The following is a 22,077-nucleotide window of genomic DNA, read 5'->3' as shown; positions in this document are numbered from 1 at the left end:
GCTAACTCTGGAAGGACCAATAATAAACTATTATATCCATAAATAGCGCAAAGCTCGTATTGTCTAATGTCCCATGATGGGGGAGGGCATACCCGGTGAGCTCCTTCTCCCTGGGTAAGCCATGTGATAAAATTACTTCAACATTTGAAACATTTTCCATTTATTGAGTATTTGCATAGCTCCTTGAAAAATCTTGGAAACTATGGTCAGAGCAGGGGCGGATCAAGGGGCGCCGGGGGATCGCAACCCCCCTGGGAATTTCTGACACCCATTTTATTCTATTTTTTACCCTTCTTTTGAAATAAACTTGTCAATTTGATCAATTATTGGCACCCTTGTCACAATCCCCCCCCAAGGTTCTCCCACCCGTCTTCGAAAAGGAAGGAAATATCGGTGGTTCATTGTTCCCTGAAATATACTATAGCATCTCTTGCTATGACTCTTCTCTGTCCCTTAATACATTTTCTGGGCTGGGCACCTTAATTAAATGCTCTAAGTTCAGAGTAACTAGATATATTATCTCAGTTTTCTTGAAGGAGCTAAGAGCTAGCAATTTTCCTTAGAGGGGAGGGAGAAAGATAATAGAAGGCCTTTATCACACCCCCTAACGCACACTCAGGATTCCATTTAGGGTTGGCGAAGGGTAAATACGAAATTGTCCAAAAAACAGAGAAAACTAAGAGGGAAATGCTAATGGTCGTCGTACAGGGGGGGGGGGGCTGGATCCCCAGCCCTTCTGCTTACATGTAACCTTGAAACAAAATGCGCGCAAAACGAAACTTGCTCCTTTTTAGCATGCATTTTATTTATATTTCAACCATAGGCCCAGGGGGCGAGAATTCCCGGGTTTTCAAAAAATTGCATCCCTAATAGTCTAATACGTATGCTAGATTTTCTTCATGCAAACAGCAAAAAATTACATACAGCTTTTTGGAAGTTCTGACGGAAGTTCTAAGAATTGTACTTCTTCGGAGTAAGGACCTGGGACACCCTCCCCCCAGCGATACTAGATATCCTTAATATCAAGCATCTTCTGCGTAATCATATAATAGCTTGATTTTCACAACCACAAAAGGATTATCAGTCAATGAATCATGTAACACTTCAGTGTGAATGTCCCAAATTAACCCACTACCATGGTTTTGATTCATATTTACTCAAGTAAAACCCCAGTAAAAACAAGACGAGCATAATCCGGACGAGGTTGTTGACCCACCTCATTAAGTAGCATCCCTTTGGCTCGTATAACGTAATACGGAAGCGGACGCAACTAGTTAGTTAAGAATACCCCACTCGTTAAACTGGCCAAATTTTTATATTTTAATGAAGGGGCAGTGAACTTCAGCACGGATTTTCTGTGGCCTTGAAATTATTGGGTTGTGTGACAGCTACCAGCAGAACAATATATTATTCTAGTTCCAAGCTGGAAAATAATTAGTCAGTCTTGGCTTGTGTACCGAAGAAAAAGGATTAACAAATTATTAAATCTATTATCGAAGGTAATAATTGTCGAAGACAATTTCTTCTTGTGTTACTCTCATTTTAGTTGATGTTTAGAAAAGGTCACGGTAACATTTTATGGAGGAGAGGGGGCTGCAAACCCTCCTTCTGACGCAAAATGGTATAATGTTTGCAATTTTCCGTGTAATTCCCTATGATTTTTTATCATTTTTCTTCTTTGCTATTTTTGAACATTTGCTTTTCACCAGTCCCCCGGTGGCGTCAATTAATGGATATTAGGGGGAGAAAAAAAATGTACGTTTCAGAATCTTGAGGTGGGACGGCGATTCTGTGTGTAAGTGTTTTATTTAATCAAAATCATGGATGGTGATAATAATAGCGTTTCTTTGGGAGAGGTAGGCTCTAAGCCCTCCTTCTAACTCGGATTGATGTACTTTTTTTTAGATTTTTTTCCGTAATTTCTTTTGATAATCTCGCAATTCCTTTGTTTGCTATATTAAGGAATTCATTCATCCCCCAGTGGCACCAATCAACAAATATTAGGGGGAAGTGTATGATTCAAAATTTAGGGAGAAGGGGTGAATTCTATAGGTTTCCAATATAAAACATGGATGTATGGTGAAGATAATAACACTTCATAGAGGGATGGGGTTCTAAGCCCTTATTTTAATAAGGAATGGTATAATTTTGTATGATTTTAATTTCCTACAATTTTCTCATAATTCCCAGGTTTTGTTGTTTTTGAGAATTTGCCTTTTCACCCATCCCCTAGTGGCGTTCATTCACGGACATTAGGGAAAAGAAAAAAATGTATTTTCAAATCTGGGGGGCGGGGTGGGGGTATTTCTGTCGTTTTTCAATCAAAAACAAGAATAAATTAAAAAAAAAAAAAAAACAACAGCAAGGAATCACGATTAGGTGAGACTTGCTGCATAATATAAACTAAGATTTTCATCATTTTTAATCTTTAGTTTTGTGTATAGTCTTTGGTATATATGTTGCAGGCAACAGGATTGCTACCCAGCACCTGAAACATCAGTTTGACGATTCAGTCGCAATTTGACGATTCAGGAGCAATCCTGTTGCAGGCAACAGGATTGCTACCTGTGTATATATATTATATATATACTACCTGTATATATATATATATATATATATATATATATATATATATATATATATATATATATATATATATATATATATATATATATATATATATATATATATATATATATGTGTTTTTAACTACGTAAAACTTGCTAATATACAACATTCTTTGCTGTTCCATCGTCTGTGCATATAAATAGATTGTCAGGTTTACCGACTCTTGAACATGCAACATATAATTGTCCATGGGAAAAACAATCCGTATTCAGATCTATACCTCATGATTCTAATGATTGCACTTGAGCTTTGTTGATGGTGATTGCTAATCGAACATTCTCTGTGTCGCCGTCGTCATTTATATATCCCCCTGTACCCCCGGCTTCCCCGTTGTAGTTGTGTCCCTGTGTCCCGGTCGTCATTTGTGTCCCGGTGTCCCAGTCTGTAATTTCTCTTTGAGTGTCCCGGTCGTCATTTATATTCCCTATGTCCCGGTGACCCGGTCTGTATATACATTCGTTTTTGAATTGGTCTTTTTTTTAGTTTTTAGTTTTTTACCTTTTTTTTAGTTTTTTTTTTTAGTTATACCTCATGATTCTAATGATTGCCCTTGAGCTTTGTTGATGGTGATTGCTAATCGAACATTCACTTTGTCCCCGTCGTCATTAATATATCCCCCTTTGCCCCCCCCCCGGCATCCGTCCCGGTGTCCTGGTCTGTATATACATTCGTCTTTGAATTGGTATGTGATGAAATAAATTTTTTTTAGTTTTCTTCCTTTTTTTAGCTTTTTTTTCTTTTTTTGTTTTTTTCTTTTTAGTTTTTTTGCTGTTTTTACTCTTTTTTAGTTTTTTTCTTTTTTTTTTCTTTTTTAGTTTTTAGTTTTATACCTTTTTTTTAGTTTTTTAGCTTTTTTAGTTTTTTTAGTAGTTTTTACAGGTTTTTTAGTTTTTTTAGTTTTTTTTTTTTTTAGTTTTTTTCTTCTTTTGTATTAATGCTAAAGCCAAGGTTCGAACCTGGAACCTTTCGGACCTAGAACCTGGAACATAACGCTTTACCAATTTTTTAGCTTTTTAGTTTTTTTAGTATTTTCTTTTTAGTTTTTTTTTGAGTTTTTGTCTTTTTTAGTTTTTTTTTCTTCTTTTGTATTAATGCTAAAGCCAAGGTTCGAACCTGGAACCTCTCGGACCTGGAACCTGGAACATAACGCTTTACCAACTGAGCTACTGTATTTGTATTTGTATCGGATTAACGACGCTTCTTGACTGCTAAGGTCCCTGCGTCGGTCCTGTAGTGCATTCCTGCAGCATAGTTCGATCTCTGGGTCCCGTATTACCACGCTAAGGTCAAACCCACTGCGCCAACACAGGTAGTCAAACAGTTCGTGGTAACGAACTGTAGTAAGGAGCGACCCGGCTCAATAGTAACCAAAACTCTAAAAAATGGAATTTTGATACCAATAGCTACATCAAAAGAATCGCATTTTAATGCTGGTTTTAAATATATAAGTTTCATCAAGTTTAGTCTTACCCATCAAAAGTTACGAGCCTAAGAAAATTTGCGTTATTTTAGAAAATAGGGGGAAACACCCCCTAAAAGTCATAGAATCTTAACGAAAATCACACCATCAGATTCAGCGTATCAGAGAACCCTATTCAGAAGTTTCGAGCTCCTATCTACAAAAATGTGGAATTTTGCATTTTTTGCCAGAAGACAGATCACGGATGCGTGTTTATTTCTTTTTTTTTTTTTTTTTTTTTCCCAGGGGTGATCGTATCGACCCAGTTGTCCTAGAATGTTGCAAGAAGGCTCATTCTAACGGAAATGAAAAGTTCTAGTGCCCTTTTTAAGTGACCAAAAAAATTAGAGGGCACCTAGGCCCCTCCCACGCTAATTATTTTCCCAAAGTCAACGGATCAAAATTCTGAGATAGCCATTTTATTCAGCGTAGTCGAAAAACTTTATAACTATGTCTTTGGGGACGACTTACTCCCCCACAGTCCCCGTGGGAGGGGCATCAAGTTACAAACTTTGACCTGTGCTTACATATAGTAATGGTTATTGGGAAGTAAACAAGCGTTTTCAGGAGGATTTTTTGGTTGGGGGGAGGGGTTGAGAAGAGGGGGATACGCTGGGGGAACTTTCCATCGAGAATTTGTCATGGGAGAAGAAAATTTCCATGAAGGGAGAGTAGGATTTACTAGCATTATTTAAAAAAAAAAACAATTAAAAAATAAATGTGAAAAAGCTTTTTCAGCTGAAAGTAAGGAACAGCAATAAAACTTAAAACAAACAGAAATTATTACCCATATGAGGGGCTCACCTCCTTCTAATACCTCGCTCTTTACGCTAAAGTATTTTTAGTAATTTCAACTATTTATTCTATGGCTTTTGTGATTCAGGGGTCATTCTTAATGAATTGGGATAAAATTTAAGCTTTAGTGTAAAGAGCGAGGTAATGACGATGGGGCGAATCCCCTCATATATGTAATAAAAACATGAGAATACAAAAGTTCTTTACGTAAGCTAATTTATAAGTTACGTAAATCTTTTACCAATAAAAAGATTCGTAAAAAATTAAAAGTTATTGTTGCCTTTTTAATTAACCAAAAAAATCGGAGGGCAACTAGGCTTCGTCCCCCGCTCTTTTTTTCTCAAAATCATTCGATCAAAATTATGAGAAAGCCATTTAGCCAAAAAAAAAAAAAAAAAATAATATGCAAATTTTGTTTTGATTATTCCTCTGCGGAGAGCCAAAATCAAAACATGCATTGATTCAAAAACGTTCAGAAATTAAATAAAAAAAACAAGTTTTTTCAACTGAAAGTAAGGAGCGACATTAAAACTTAAAACGCACAGAAATTACTTCATATATGAAAGAGGCTGCTTCCTCATCAACGCCCCGCTCTTTACGCTAAAGTTTTTTACTGTTTTAAAAAGAATAATTGAGAGAAAGAGTCAAACTTTAGCGTAAAGAGCGGGGCGTTGATGAGGAAGCAGCCTCTTTCATATATGAAGTAATTTCTGTGCGTTTTAAGTTTTAATGTCGCTCCTTACTTTCAGTTGAAAAAACTTGTTTTTTTTATTTAATTATATAACTGAGCTACTTCGGCTTGAATATATTCGTTTTTGAATGTATTTCATGTGATGAAATAATTCAGACGTCATATGCGGACAGTGACGTCACTCGACAGACACACACACAGACAACTTATTTTATATATATATATATAGATATATATATATGTATATATATATATATATATATATATATATATATATATATATATATATATATATATATATATATATATATATATATATATATATATATATATATATATATATATATGTATATATATATTATATGCGTGCAATGAAAAGAGAAATCACCAATGCAACAGCACAAACAAATAAAAAAAGAAACAAAAAGGAAGAGAGAAGGAGAAAATGAAGAGTGCTTTCCTACATTAGTGATTAATATAGATCAGTACTTGAATGAGGCCTTAACCCTACTCATCCATGCAATCACACAGGCCAAACGTCATAGGCTCGTTTGATAAGTACTTTTGATAAGTACTGAACTTCTGATAAGTAAGTCCAAACCCACACATCCAAAATCAGCATAAAAATCCAATTTAACTCCCCCAACGTATCTATTTTTATCAAAATTCCGCCCTTTAGAGCTTTGGCTACCACTGAGCCGGGTCGCCCCCCTCCCAAACAGTTCATCACCACAAACCGCCCGAAAGGTCAAGCTGGAAACTCTTGAGCATAGAAAAGGAGCGTTGTGCCGCCATTTTGCAAAAAAAATTAAATAAACCTTCGCATGGAAGACATTTTCTCCAAAACACACACCTCAGCCAGACACCGTCCGTCGCTGTATCTCCAGGTATGGAGGTATCTTTGTTCCCTTCATTACTGATAAAATAAACTGCTAGTTTTCCTTTTTCTTTTTTGTTGGTATAATAATAAAATAAACATAAAAATATATAAAACATAAATATAATAAACCAAATCACTAATCAACATTAATGTATAAAAGCTCTTATACTCTACGGTTGTTTTTTTTTTTTTTGTAAAAGAGAGTGTAAAAATAGATTTTAATTCATGTCTATTTTTGACCTTTTGACCGTATCTGTTTGTACCTCATAATTTGTCTAGGTCACTAAATTTTCTCATTGCTATTAAGACATTAAACATGTTAAGGATAAATGTAGAAATACGTCAATTTTTTTTTTTTATTATTATTTTGACCTTTGGTTCCTGCGGAATTCTGATTGATCCAGGTACAAAAGATACGCTAACAGACATGAATGTTATTTCACCCAGCGGTAAAATTCACAGAAGGGGGCAAGGGGCAAGGACTTCTTTCAGTTTTCAAATGTAAACGCAAAAAGGAAGATTTCCTCTCATACCTAGGATATTTTTTACGTTTTAGTGAAAATAAAGAAAAAATGTCAAATTCTTGAGGAGGAAACAATCGGCCGTCCCCTCTTTCCATTAGTGCCCCTGTTTGCTACAGTAAACACTTTTAAGGACATTAAAAGATGCAGTTTGAGGCCTCACCTTATTTAGCCAAAAATATTGTATTTTATAATCCTAGAACGTCCAGATGCACCAAACTCGCCAAAACACTGAACCCCTCCCCCAAAATCTTCCAAAGAAAACAAATCCAGTACGGTTACGTGGATCACATATCTGCAACATTTGCTTATTCTATCCACCAAGCTTCATCCCAGTTCCTTCACTCTAAGCGTTTTCAAAGATTTCCGATTTCACCTTCTAACTCCTCCCAATGTCAACAGATCTGGTCGGGATTTGAAATAAGAGCTCTGAGACATAAATTCCTCCTAAATATTAGTTCTAATTAAAATCCGGTCACCCGTTCTAAAGTTAAAAATACCACAAATTTTCTAATTTTTCAAAATTAGTACACACCCCCCAGCTCCTCCAAAGAGAACGGATTCGTTCCAATTATGTCCATCACGTATCCAGAACTTGTGCTTATTCTTCCCATGAAGTTTCATCCCGATCACTCCACTCTAAGCGTTTTCCTAGATTTTTGTTCCCCTTCCCCAACCCCCTATGTCCCCAGATCTAATTCAAATCAAAATTTAACATCTGAGACATAAGATCCTTCTATATATCAAGTTTTATTAAGATCTGATCACCTATTCGTAAGAATTTCCAAGAATTCCGGTTTCCCCCTTCAACTCCTCCTAATGTCACAGGATCTGGTCGGAATTTCAAATAAGAGCTTTAAAGCACAAGATCCTTCTAAATATCAAATTTCATTAAGATTTGGTCACCCTTTCGTAAGTTACAAATGCCTCTTTTTTCCGAATTACCTCCCCCCCCCCAACTCCACCAAAAAGAGCGAATCTGGTCCAGCTATGTCAGTCACGTATCCTAGACTTGTTTCTATTCTTCCCATCCAGTTGCATCCTGATCTTTCCGCTTTCAGTATTTCCCCCCCCCCCAATGACGCTGAATCCGGTTGAGATTTAAAATGAGAGATCTCTGTTACGAGGTCCTTCTAAATATGAAGTTTCATGAAGATCTGATCACTCCTTCATAAGTTAAAAATACGTAATTTTTTCTAATTTTTCAGAACTAACCATTCCGCCTCCCTCCAATTCCCCCAAATAGAGCGGATCCGTTCCAATTATGTCAATCACGTATCTAAGACTTCTGCTTATTTTTCCAACCAAGTTTCATCCCGATCCCTCTAGTCTAAAATTTTTCCATCATTTTAGGCTCCCCCCAAACTCTTCCTAATGTCACCAGATTCGGTGGGGATTTAAAATAAGAGCTTTGAGAAACAATGTCCTTCTAAATATCAAATTTCATTGAGATCCGATCACTTGTTAGTAAGTTAAAAATACCCCATTTTTTCTAATTTTTCAGAATTAACCCCCCCCCCTCAACTACCCCAAAGAGAACGGATCCGTTCCGGTTAAGTCAATCATTTATCTAGGACTTGCACTTATTTTTCCCACCAAGTTTCATCCCGATCCCTCCACTCTAAGTGTTTTCCAAGATTTTCGGTTTCCCCCTCCCAACTCCCCCTCAATATCACCAGATCTGGTCGGAATTTAAAATAAGAGCTCTGAGATACAATATCCTTCCAAACATCAAATTTCATTAAGATCTGATCTACAGTTCGAAAGTTAAAAATACTTCATTTATTCTATTTTTTCCGAATTAACTGGCCTCTACTCCCCCCCCCCCCCAGATGGTCAAATCGGCAAAAAAAACTATTTCTAATTTAATCTTGTCTGGTCCCTGATGCGCCTGCCAAATTATATTGTCCTAGCTTACCTGGAAGTGCCTAAAGTAGCAAAACCGGGAAGAAGAAGTAAAGATACATCCCAGTGCCATCTGGCTAATGGGTAGGGTCAAGCCTTTTGGCTTCTAATCTTCTCAAATAAGCATCGGAGGTTCGTGGATGCAACAATAGTTTCTAATGTTTAAAACGAGTAAGATGAGGGGTACTAGTGTTTCCAATGACAGAGGGGTAAATTTTATTTAAACTCTGCCACTTAAGTTTGGATCTATCTGGGGAGGGTGCAAAAGGAGATTCCACAAATTAAAATTTATAGTTGAAAATTAACGACATAATTATGTCGGTTTTTTCTTTTCTTTTTTGTCCTTAATCTGTGTATCTTAGGAATGGAGTTTAGTGTTCTGATAATGGTAGCAGTTGTAGGCTGTACTTTTTAGGGATCTTTTTGAAATCCCTTCGGTGAAAAAGTTTACGTGTAGTTATATGGGTTTGTTTTCCTCTCTCTCCTTCATATCATACCCAGACATTTTGAGGCGATATGTCTTGTGTTAAGTTTTTTCTTACTAAATGAAAACTTTTTTACGGCATTAGGAATAAGTCAGGGCTGAACCCTTCCCTTTTCGTGGTAGGTTAGGTTTTGATAAGTATTACCTGAATAAGGTTTAATAAAACGAATTTAAGATTAACTAGTTGTTTTTGTGGTTGGAACTAATTTCTGCTGGAAAAATCTTATAAAAGACAAAATAATTTGCAGTTTCATTAGGACTTTTGGTAACATTCTTGTGCATGATCTCTTCTTAACACTGCATTATGCTATAATAAAAATTAGTAAAATAAATATTAAAATAAAAATAAAAATAACCCCATCGAACCCCCAATCAATATAGTTTATATATTATTTGGTTGATACCATGATTATTGTGGCCCAGCCATCCCCTCCTACTGGGTCTTACATTGCCTAAGGTTATATACAAAACTCGGCTGATTTTATGTATATTTTTTTCTTTTGGAAGTGGCATTGTCTAACATTATGAGCCAAGAGTTGATGATAGATAAGTAAAAAAAAAGAAGAAGAAACAATGTGGCCAAGGTGCAGACTAGGGGCTCTCTAGAAGGATACACACTAAAACAAAAGAAACATTTTTAGATTGCTAATTTTATATTCTTTTTATGTTTAAAGTCTTATTTTGACGATTCACCTTCACCCCCCCCCCTCTTAAAGTCCCATATATAGATAGGTCCCTTATTATATATATCCAACATACTTAATAATTCTCACTCTATAGTATACAGCATATATATTAGTCTAATTATCATATTTTCTTCTATTACTATTCAAATTTTTAACTCATTTAAAATAGTATTTAATCTAATATTCAATCAGGCACTTAAGCTAAGCTCGAGTTATACAACAAATCAAACGATGAAAACAACAATAAAGAAGTACATTATTAAGGATTGAGGGGTTCCATTGCCAGGTTAACAATTGGAGCATAAAATAAGGAATCTAACGATGACACTCTTATTAAGATGTTTCATTCTGGAGAGCCACTACTTTGCACTTTATCATGCAAACCAACCGGCTAAATAAAGTTTCGCATGTAGGCCAGAGCTATATCTGACCTCATGAGAAAGGGAGGGTTTGGAATCAATTTCTATCGAAGCAACAATTATATTTGGATGTAGAATTGATTGGGAAATCGAATTATCCTAATCTTTTCTTATTATAGTGTCTAATTCAAAGGAGGGGATGTATTGAGAGTTTTGTATAAAACTGGATGGTATTGGAACTGGGTTGGGCTACCGTGTAACGTGTTGGATTGGGGGGCAGATAAGGTTTTTATAAAACTGGATATTTTATTTCGCATGTAGCGTTGGGCACATGTATTTATTGTGGTGGATGGCAGTCAGGAGCGAATCTCCAGCATTTTTGTTTCGGAGGTGCAAGAGCGGTCCATAGTCAGATAGTTAAGGGGCAGGGAATATGTAATAATTTTTTTCCACATTATTGGGAGAGACAACTCCCCCCCCCTTAACGACGCCCCTGATAGCATTGCTCTCAACTGGGGGGAGGCCAATATTTATTTGCCCCAACCTAGAATCTGGAAAATTCCATTTTTGGGTATCTTCACAAAGAAATGACTATTTCGTACTTTTCCTGACAAAATTGGGTAACACTGTAGGAAGGGCTCTTCTGAAGGAAACACTGTAAAACAAAAAAGGTAGTACCTTTCCACCTTTAGATTTCCGATTTTATGCTCTTTTTTTTTCTTTTTTTTTGGTTTTTCAAAAAACCATTTTTGAAATGGTTTTTGTGGCAATTCACACCACACCCTATATATATATATATATATATACATATATATATATATATATATATATATATATATATACTACTACTACTACTACTACTAATAACTCACTGCAGCACCAAACCGCCTGAGGCCAACACAGCTACGCACGCTCCTCCTCCAACCTAATCTAATTAAAGCCTCCCTCTTTACACCCTCCCAGGAAGTTCCCATTTCCTTTAAATCCTTATTTATGACATCCTCCCAACCCAGACAAGGACGACCTGCTTTCCGTGTAGCCCCAGACGGTTGGCCAAAAAGGACAATCTTCGGTAATCTGTCATCCTTCATCCGTAGAACGTGGCCTAGCCATCTCAACCTTTCTTTCATTATAGCCCCAGAAAGCGGGATTGAACCACACTTTTCGTACAACCTACTGTTTGAAATACGGTCAGTCAGCCGGGTACCCAGAACAATCCGTAGGCAATTTCTCTGGAAAACATCTAGTAAATTTTCATCTGCTTTTCGGAGTGTCCATGCTTCAGAGCCATATTTGACCACTGTCATCACTGTAGCTTCCAATATTCTAATCTTGGTTTGTAGGCTTATCTTTCTATTCTTCCAAACTTTTTTTAACTGTGAAAAAACACCCTGAGCTTTAGCTATTCTACTTTTAACATCTTCACTGCTCCCACCATCTTTACTAATAATACTACCAAGGTAACTGAAGCTCCCAACCTGATCAATCTTTTCGTTACCTAAGGTCACCTGTTCATCTTCACTTATTCCTAACCTTAGTGACTTAGTCTTCTTAACATTAATTTTCAAGCCTATTTTAGCACCCTGAACTCGTAAAACCTCTAAAAATTCATTCATTTTGCTCACACTTTCATCTAATATGCTTAAATCATAGTTGGTGGGGGCGCTTCGCGCCCCCCAATCCCCCCAGCGCGCGTAAGTCGTTACGCGCCATATTAGTTACGCGCCATTGTAGTTGTGACTCTATGTCCCACCTGTGAATATATATATATATATATGTTTTTAACTACGTAAAACTTGCGAATATACAACATTCTTTGCTGTCCCATTGTCTGTGCATATAAATAGATTGTCAGGTTTACCGACTCTTGAACATGCAACATATAATGGTCCATGGGAAAACAATCCGTATTCAGATCTATCCCTCATGATTCTAATGATTGCCCTTGAGCTTTGTTGATGGTGATTGCTAATCGACCATTCCCTGTGTCGCCGTCGTCATTTATATATCCCCCTGTGCCCCCCGGTGTCCCCTTTGTAGTTGTGTCCCTGTGTCCCGGTCGTCATTTATATTCCCTGTGTCCCGGTGTCCCAGTCTGTGATTTCTCTTTGAGTGTCCCGGGCGTCATTTATATTCCTTGTGTCCCGGTCGTCATTTATATCCCCCTGTGTCCCCCGGCGTCCTCGTTGTAGTTGTGTCCCTGTGTCCCGGTTGTCATTTATATTCCCTGTGTCCCGGTCGTCTTTTGTATCCCGGTGTCCCGGTCTGTATATACATTCGTTTTTTTAGTTTTGTTTTTCTCCTTTATTTTTCATTTTTTTTCTTTTTATTTTTTTTCTTTTTTAGTTTTTTATTAGTTTTTAGTTTTTTTTTCTTTTTAGTTTTTTGTAGTTTTTACCTTTTTTTTAGTTTTTTTTTTTACTTATGTCCTGGTCGTCATTTATACTCCCTGTGTCCCGGTCGTCATTTGTGTCCCGGTGCTTTGTTGATGGTGATTGCTAATCGAACATTCCTTTTGTCCCGGTCGCTTTCTCTCTGAGTGTCGTCATTTATATTCCCTATGTGCCGGTGTCCCGGTCGTCATTTGTGTCCCGATGTCCCGGTCTGTAATTTCGTCAGTTGAAAACATGACGTCAGTCGACACAGAAACATGACGTCACCTGACAGACAGACACACAGACAGACAACTTATTTTTATATATATATATATATATATATATATATATATATATATATATATATATATATATATATATATATATATATACCAACTATGATTTAAGCATATTAGATGAAAGTGTGAGCAAAATGAATGAATTTTTAGAGGTTTTACGAGTTCAGGGTGCTAAAATAGGCTTGAAAATTAATGTTAAGAAGACTAAGTCACTAAGGTTAGGAATAAGTGAAGATGAACAGGTGACCTTAGGTAACGAAAAGATTGATCAGGTTGGGAGCTTCAGTTACCTTGGTAGTATTATTAGTAAAGATGGTGGGAGCAGTGAAGATGTTAAAAGTAGAATAGCTAAAGCTCAGGGTGTTTTTTCACAGTTAAAAAAAGTTTGGAAGAATAGAAAGATAAGCCTACAAACCAAGATTAGAATATTGGAAGCTACAGTGATGACACTGGTCAAATATGGCTCTGAAGCATGGACACTCCGAAAAGCAGATGAAAATTTACTAGATGTTTTCCAGAGAAATTGCCTACGGATTGTTCTGGGTACCCGGCTGACTGACCGTATTTCAAACAGTAGGTTGTACGAAAAGTGTGGTTCAATCCCGCTTTCTGGGGCTATAATGAAAGAAAGGTTGAGATGGCTAGGCCACGTTCTACGGATGAAGGATGACAGATTACCGAAGATTGTCCTTTTTGGCCAACCGTCTGGGGCTACACGGAAAGCAGGTCGTCCTTGTCTGGGTTGGGAGGATGTCATAAATAAGGATTTAAAGGAAATGGGAACTTCCTGGGAGGGTGTAAAGAGGGAGGCTTTAAATAGATTAGGTTGGAGGAGGAGCGTGCGTAGCTGTGTTGGCCTCAGGCGGCTTGGTGCTGCAGTGAGTTATTAGTAGTAGTAGTAGTAGTATATATATATATATATATATATATATATATATATATATATATATATATATATATATATATATATATATATATATATATATATATATATATATATATATATATAGGGTGTGGTGTGAATTGCCACAAAAACCATTTCAAAAATAAAAAAGAGCATAAAATTGGAAATCTAAAGGTGGAAAGGTACTACCTTTTTTGTTTTACAGTGTTTCCTTCAGAAGAGCCCTTCCTACAGTGTTACCCAATTTTGTCAGGAAAAGTACGAAATAGTCATTTCTTTGTGAAGATACCCAAAAATGGAATTTTCCAGATTCTAGGTTGGGGCAAATAAATATTGGCCTCCCCCCAGTTGAGAGCAATGCTATCAGGGGCGTCGTTAAGGGGGGGGGGAGTTGTCTCTCCCAATAATGTGGAAAAAAATTATTACATATTCCCTGCCCCTTAACTATCTGACTATGGACCGCTCTTGCACCTCCGAAACAAAAATGCTGGAGATTCGCTCCTGACTGCAATCCACCACGATAAATACATGTGCCCAACGCTACATGCGAAATAAAATATCCAGTTTTATAAAAACCTTATCTGCCCCCCAATCCAACACGTTACACGGTAGCCCAACCCAGTTCCAATACCATCCAGTTTTATACAAAACTCTCAATACATCCCCTCCTTTGAATTAGACACTATAATAAGAAAAGATTAGGATAATTCGATTTCCCAATCAATTCTATATCCAAATATAATTGTTGCTTCGATAGAAATTGATTCCAAACCCTCCCTTTCTCATGAGGTCAGATATAGCTCTGGCCTACATGCGAAACTTTATTTAGCCGGTTGGTTTGCATGATAAAGTGCAAAGTAGTGGCTCTCCAGAATGAAACATCTTAATAAGAGTGTCATCGTTAGATTCCTTATTTTATGCTCCAATTGTTAACCTGGCAATGGAACCCCTCAATCCTTAATAATGTACTTCTTTATTGTTGTTTTCATCGTTTGATTTGTTGTATAACTCGAGCTTAGCTTAAGCGCCTGATTGAATATTAGATTAAATACTATTTTAAATGAGTTAAAAATTTGAATAGTAATAGAAGAAAATATGATAATTAGACTAATATATATGCTGTATACTATAGAGTGAGAATTATTAAGTATGTTGGATATATATAATAAGGGACCTATCTATATATGGGACTTTAAGAGGGGGGGGGTGAAGGTGAATCGTCAAAATAAGACTTTAAACATAAAAAGAATATAAAATTAGTAATCTAAAAATGTTTCTTTTGTTTTAGTGTGTATCCTTCTAGAGAGCCCCTAGTCTGCACCTTTGCCACATTGTTTCTCCTTCTTTTTTTTTACTTATCTATCATCAACTCTTGGCTCATAATGTTAGACAATGCCACTTCCAAAAGAAAAAAATATACATAAAATCAGCCGAGTTTTGTATATAACCTTAGGCAATGTAAGACCCAGTAGGAGGGGATGGCTGGGCCACAATAATCATGGTATCAACCAAATAATATATAAACTATATTGATTGGGGGTTCGATGGGGTTATTTTTATTTTTATTTTAATATTTATTTTACTAATTTTTATTATAGCATAATGCAGTGTTAAGAAGAGATCATGCACAAGAATGTTACCAAAAGTCCTAATGAAACTGCAAATTATTTTGTCTTTTATAAGATTTTTCCAGCAGAAATTAGTTCCAACCACAAAAACAACTAGTTAATCTTAAATTCGTTTTATTAAACCTTATTCAGGTAATACTTATCAAAACCTAACCTACCACGAAAAGGGAAGGGTTCAGCCCTGACTTATTCCTAATGCCGTAAAAAAGTTTTCATTTAGTAAGAAAAAACTTAACACAAGACATATCGCCTCAAAATGTCTGGGCATGATATGAAGGAGAGAGAGGAAAACAAACCCATATAACTACACGTAAACTTTTTCACCGAAGGGATTTCAAAAAGATCCCTAAAAAGTACAGCCTACAACTGCTACCATTATCAGAACACTAAACTCCATTCCTAAGATACACAGATTAAGGACAAAAAAGAAAAGAAAAAACCGACATAATTATGTCGTTAATTTTCAACTATAAATTTTAATTTGTGGAATCTCCTTTTGCACCCTCCCCAGATAGATCCAAACTTAAGTGGCAGAGTTTAAATAAAATTTACCCCTCTGTCATTGGAAACACTAGTACCCCTCATCTTACTCGTTTTAAACATTAGAAACTATTGTTGCATCCACGAACCTCCGATGCTTATTTGAGAAGATTAGAAGCCAAAAGGCTTGACCCTACCCATTAGCCAGATGGCACTGGGATGTATCTTTACTTCTTCTTCCCGGTTTTGCTACTTTAGGCACTTCCAGGTAAGCTAGGACAATATAATTTGGCAGGCGCATCAGGGACCAGACAAGATTAAATTAGAAATAGTTTTTTTTGCCGATTTGACCATCTGGGGGGGGGGAGTAGAGGCCAGTTAATTCGGAAAAAATAGAATAAATGAAGTATTTTTAACTTTCGAACTGTAGATCAGATCTTAATGAAATTTGATGTTTGGAAGGATATTGTATCTCAGAGCTCTTATTTTAAATTCCGACCAGATCTGGTGATATTGAGGGGGAGTTGGGAGGGGGAAACCGAAAATCTTGGAAAACACTTAGAGTGGAGGGATCGGGATGAAACTTGGTGGGAAAAATAAGTGCAAGTCCTAGATAAATGATTGACTTAACCGGAACGGATCCGTTCTCTTTGGGGTAGTTGAGGGGGGGGGGGTTAATTCTGAAAAATTAGAAAAAATGGGGTATTTTTAACTTACTAACAAGTGATCGGATCTCAATGAAATTTGATATTTAGAAGGACATTGTTTCTCAAAGCTCTTATTTTAAATCCCCACCGAATCTGGTGACATTAGGAAGAGTTTGGGGGGAGCCTAAAATGATGGAAAACTTTTAGACTAGAGGGATCGGGATGAAACTTGGTTGGAAAAATAAGCAGAAGTCTTAGATACGTGATTGACATAATTGGAACGGATCCGCTCTATTTGGGGGAATTGGAGGGAGGCGGAATGGTTAGTTCTGAAAAATTAGAAAAAATTACGTATTTTTAACTTATGAAGGAGTGATCAGATCTTCATGAAACTTCATATTTAGAAGGACCTCGTAACAGAGATCTCTCATTTTAAATCTCAACCGGATTCAGCGTCATTGGGGGGGGGGGGAAATACTGAAAGCGGAAAGATCAGGATGCAACTGGATGGGAAGAATAGAAACAAGTCTAGGATACGTGACTGACATAGCTGGACCAGATTCGCTCTCTTTGGTGGAGTTGGGGGGGGGAGGTAATTTGGAAAAAAGAGGCATTTGTAACTTACGAAAGGGTGACCAAATCTTAATGAAATTTGATATTTAGAAGGATCTTGTGCTTTAAAGCTCTTATTTGAAATTCCGACCAGATCCTGTGACATTAGGAGGAGTTGAAGGGGGAAACCGGAATTCTTGGAAATTCTTACGAATAGGTGATCAGATCTTAATAAAACTTGATATATAGAAGGATCTTATGTCTCAGATGTTAAATTTTGATTTGAATTGGATCTGGGGACATAGGGGGTTGGGGAAGGGGAACAAAAATCTAGGAAAACGCTTAGAGTGGAGTGATCGGGATGAAACTTCATGGGAAGAATAAGCACAAGTTCTGGATACGTGATGGACATAATTGGAACGAATCCGTTCTCTTTGGAGGAGCTGGCGGGTGTGTACTAATTTTGAAAAATTAGAAAATTTGTGGTATTTTTAACTTTAGAACGGGTGACCGGATTTTAATTAGAACTAATATTTAGGAGGAATTTATGTCTCAGAGCTCTTATTTCAAATCCCGACCAGATCTGTTGACATTGGGAGGAGTTAGAAGGTGAAATCGGAAATCTTTGAAAACGCTTAGAGTGAAGGAACTGGGATGAAGCTTGGTGGATAGAATAAGCAAATGTTGCAGATACGTGATCCACGTAACCGTACTGGATTTGTTTTCTTTGGAAGATTTTGGGGGAGGGGTTCAGTGTTTTGGCGAGTTTGGTGCATCTGGACGTTCTAGGATTATAAAAATTGGTAGGCGTGTCAAGGAGCTGCACAAATTGACTTGATAAAGTCGTTTTCCCAGATTCGACCATCTGGGGGGCTAAAGGGAGAGGAAAAATTAGAAAAAATGAGGTATTTATAAATTACGAGTCGGTGATCTGATCTTAATGAATTTTGATATTTAGAAGGATATCGTGACTCAGAGCTCTTATTTTAAATCCCGACTGGCATTAGCCTCTGATTTTCCTTTTTAATCAGTCTATTGATTCTTAGAATTTTGTTAGAGCTCATACCACATGATCTCTTGGCTCTTCTGGCCTCTTATGTGCCATATGAGCTGATCTAATGTTCTTATGTTGGCTCTTATGTGCCATATGAGCTCTTAACTCTTGTTTATATTTTCATGAAAAATTCACGATGTCCCTAGATTTTTGCGAATGAGCAGTGCTAGCTAAACGTGTCCTAACACACATTCTCTATACTCAAATTAAACAAAGGTCTGAACACGAGTCTTCCAATTCAGGGCTGTCGCTCACATTTCTTTCTGAAATATCTTGGGATTTCAGTCCTGGGAAATGTGTGTATTAACCACTTTCCTTTTACTCTTAGGAAGTAACATTATGTATATATATATATATATATATATATATATATATATATATATATATATATATATATATATATATATATATATATATATATATATATATATATATATATAAATAAGTTGTTTGTATGTGTGTCTGTCTCTCGACTGACATCATTATAAGGATTGAGCTGTATGTCGTCATGAAGTTAGTTGTCGTCATGTTAGTTATGACGATGCTTAGTATATGACGTCATTATAAGTATTTAAGAGGATCGTTCGAAGACAAATTTTTGATTGTAAGAAGATCTCAAAGATAGATTTTTATTTGTAAAATGACAGAAGAACCTACAATGGCAACAGCCGAGGAAGCTGCTCAAAGAGTCTATGCCAAAAGACTTGCGGCTGATAGAGAAAGTAAGAAAAGAAAGCTTGCCGAGGAATCACAAGAACAGCATGAAAACAGGCTTGCGGCTGATATAGAAAGTAAGAAAAAAAAGCGTGCCGAGGAACCACAACAACAGTGTGAAAACACGCTTGCGTCTCAAAGAGAAATCACCAAAAGAAAGCGTGCAGAGGAATCACAACAACAGCGTGAAACTAGGCTTGCGTCTCAAAGAGAAATCACCAAAAGAAAGCATGCCGAGGAATCACAAGAGCAACCTGGAAATTTTCATTCAGGTACAGGTACATTCAGGTACAGCCCAGTCGATGATTATAGCTTGAGTAGATGTGTTCAAATCGGGGCTGTGTCTAAAATTTGTCCCTATTGCAAGGCCTTGAAATTCAATGGTCAAACAATGGGAATGTGTTGCGCCTCAGGAAAAGTTAAACTTCCTGTACTGGCTGCACCAACAGAGCCATTGAAGACTTTGCTTACTGGAACTATGTCAGAATCTAAGCGTTTTTTTTATCACAGATCAGAAAATATAACTCATGTTTCCAAATGACGTCGTTTGGTGCCCAAATCACCGCTCTGAACAATACATTCATTTGCGAGATGCAGTTGTAAATGACGGTAATACCAAAAACGTTGGAAGATTAACGATTTTACCTTCGTCATATACTGGCAGTCCCCGTCATATGCATGAATATGCTCAAGATTCTATTGCGTATGTTCGTCGCTATGCTCGTCCAGATTTATTTATTACATTTACATGTAATCAATCTTGTGACGAGATACAGCAGGTTTTACTTCAAGGACTATCGGCGGTTCATAGACATGACATTACGGCCCTTGTCTTCCGGCAAAAGTTGAAATCAATGATAAGCGACATAGTAAAACTTAATATCTTTGGGTCAGTGCGATGCTGGATGGACTCAGTGGAATGGCAAAAACGAGGATTGCCACATGCACATATACTAATTTGGCTACATGATAACTTACATTCTAATGAAATTGTTGATGTGATTTCCGCTGAAATACCTGATGAAAATGTCGACAAGGGCTTATATGGTATTGTGGTAAAAAATATGATACATGGACCTTGCGGTGTACTGAACGAAAAATCACCATGCATGGCCAAAGGAAGGTGCACAAAGCAATATCCTCGACTTGTAGTACCCAACAAAATTACTAGCAATGATGGTTACCCACAATATAGAAGAAGATCTGCTGAAGATGGTGGTGAAACAGCAATAATAAAGAAGCGTAACGGTACAACCATCGAAGTAGATAACCAGTGGGTTGTTCCATATTCCCCTTTATTATCAAAAACATTTAATGCACACATAAACGTTGAATACTGTAACTCCGTAAAGGCAATCAAATACATATGTAAATACGTCAACAAAGGCAGTGACATGGCAGTTTTTGGCTTGCAGTCTGAAATCAGTGATATCGACGAAATCGTACAATATCAGGCTGGAAGATACATAAGCAGTAATGAAGCTGTTTGACGAATTCTTTCATTTCCGATACATGAACAAAGTCCAGCTGTTGTTCACTTAGTGGTACATTTACAAAATGGTCAACGTCTTTATTTTTCAGAATCCAACGTGCAACAAAGAGCACTGAATCCACCGGATACAACGTTACCTGCTTTCTTTTCGTTATGCAAAAATGATTCTTTTGCAAAAAAAACTGCTGCATACTGAAGCGCCTTCGTATTACACGTGGAACTAAAAAAAAAAAAAACTAAAAAGATATTTACGTATTACACGTAATAAGTCGTTACGACTTACGTATTTCCACGTATTACACGTGGAAAAACTAAAAAAACTAAAAAGAAACAAAAATAAAAAACGAAAAAAACAGAAAAATAAAGGAGAAAAACAAAACTAATAAAATAAAAATAAAAAAACTAAATAGGTAAAAACTAATAAAAAATAAAAAGAAAAAAGAATAAAAACTACAAAAATTAAAAAAAGGTAAAAACAAAAAAAAACTAAAAAGAAAAAAAGGAGAAAAACACAAAAATTTAACTCATCATATACCAATTCAAAAACGAATGTATATGCAGACCGGGAAACAAATGACAACCGGGACACAGGGAATATAAATGACGACCGGGACACAGGGACACAAGTACAACAGGGACGCCGGGGGGCACAGGGGGATATATAAATGACCACGGGTACACAGGGAATATTCGATTAGCAATCACCATTAACAAAGCTCATGGGCAATCATTAGAATCATGAGGTATAACTAAAAAAACTAAAAAAAGGTAAAAAACTAAAAAAAAGATCAATTCAAAAACGAATGTATATACAGACCGGGACATCGGGACACAAATGACGACCGGGACACCGGGACACAGGGAATATAAATGGTGACCGGGACACTCAAAGAGAAATTACAGACTGGACCACCGGGACACAAATGACGACCGGGACGCAGGGAATATAAATGACGACCGGGACACAACTACAACGGGGACGCCGGGGGGCACAGGGGGATAATGACGACGGCGACACAGGGAATGTTCGATTAGCAAACACCATCAACAAAGCTCAAGGGCAATCATTAGAATCATGAGGTATAGATCTGAGTACGGATTGTTTTACCCATGGACAATTATATGTTGCATATTCAAGAGTCGGTGAACCTGACATTCTATTTATATGCACAGACAATGGGACATCGAAGAATATTGTATATTCGCAAGTTTTATGGAGTTAAAAAGATATATATATATATATATATATATATATATATATATATATATATATATATATATATATATATATATATATATATATATTCACAGGTAGGACACAGGGACACAACTACAATGGCACGTAACAAATATGGCGCGTGGCGACTTACTCGCGTGAGGGGCCTGGGGGCACGAAGCGCCCCCCCCCCCCCCAACTAGGTGTTGAGGTGGCACGAAGCGCCACTTTAACAGCTAGTATAAATATATAATGAAAGAAAGAGAGTTCAACCACTAAATTGACAATTGTTCTTTAACCTTTCCTTG

General features: G+C 36.8%; 1 protein-coding gene across 2 annotated transcripts in view; it reads left to right on the top strand.

The window, feature by feature from the left end:
• LOC136025876 (uncharacterized) overlaps window positions 1–22,077 on the top strand; it is a 60,494-nt gene that overhangs the window by 20,057 nt on the left and 18,360 nt on the right. Inside the window, exon 1 of one of the 2 annotated variants that reach the window (XM_065701915.1) lies at window positions 1,310–1,499. The exons of the other annotated variant lie outside the window; for it this stretch is intronic. The gene's annotated coding sequence lies outside the window, so the exon portion shown is untranslated. Of the gene's footprint in view, window positions 1–1,309; window positions 1,500–22,077 lie in introns of those variants that run through there. 2 annotated transcript variants of the gene reach the window in all.

This window comes from Artemia franciscana, chromosome 4, assembly GCF_032884065.1.
Source record: "Artemia franciscana chromosome 4, ASM3288406v1, whole genome shotgun sequence".
Taxonomy (NCBI): domain Eukaryota; kingdom Metazoa; phylum Arthropoda; class Branchiopoda; order Anostraca; family Artemiidae; genus Artemia; species Artemia franciscana.
Note: the sequence above shows the minus strand (reverse complement) of the source record. Positions and strands in the feature narration are given on the sequence as shown.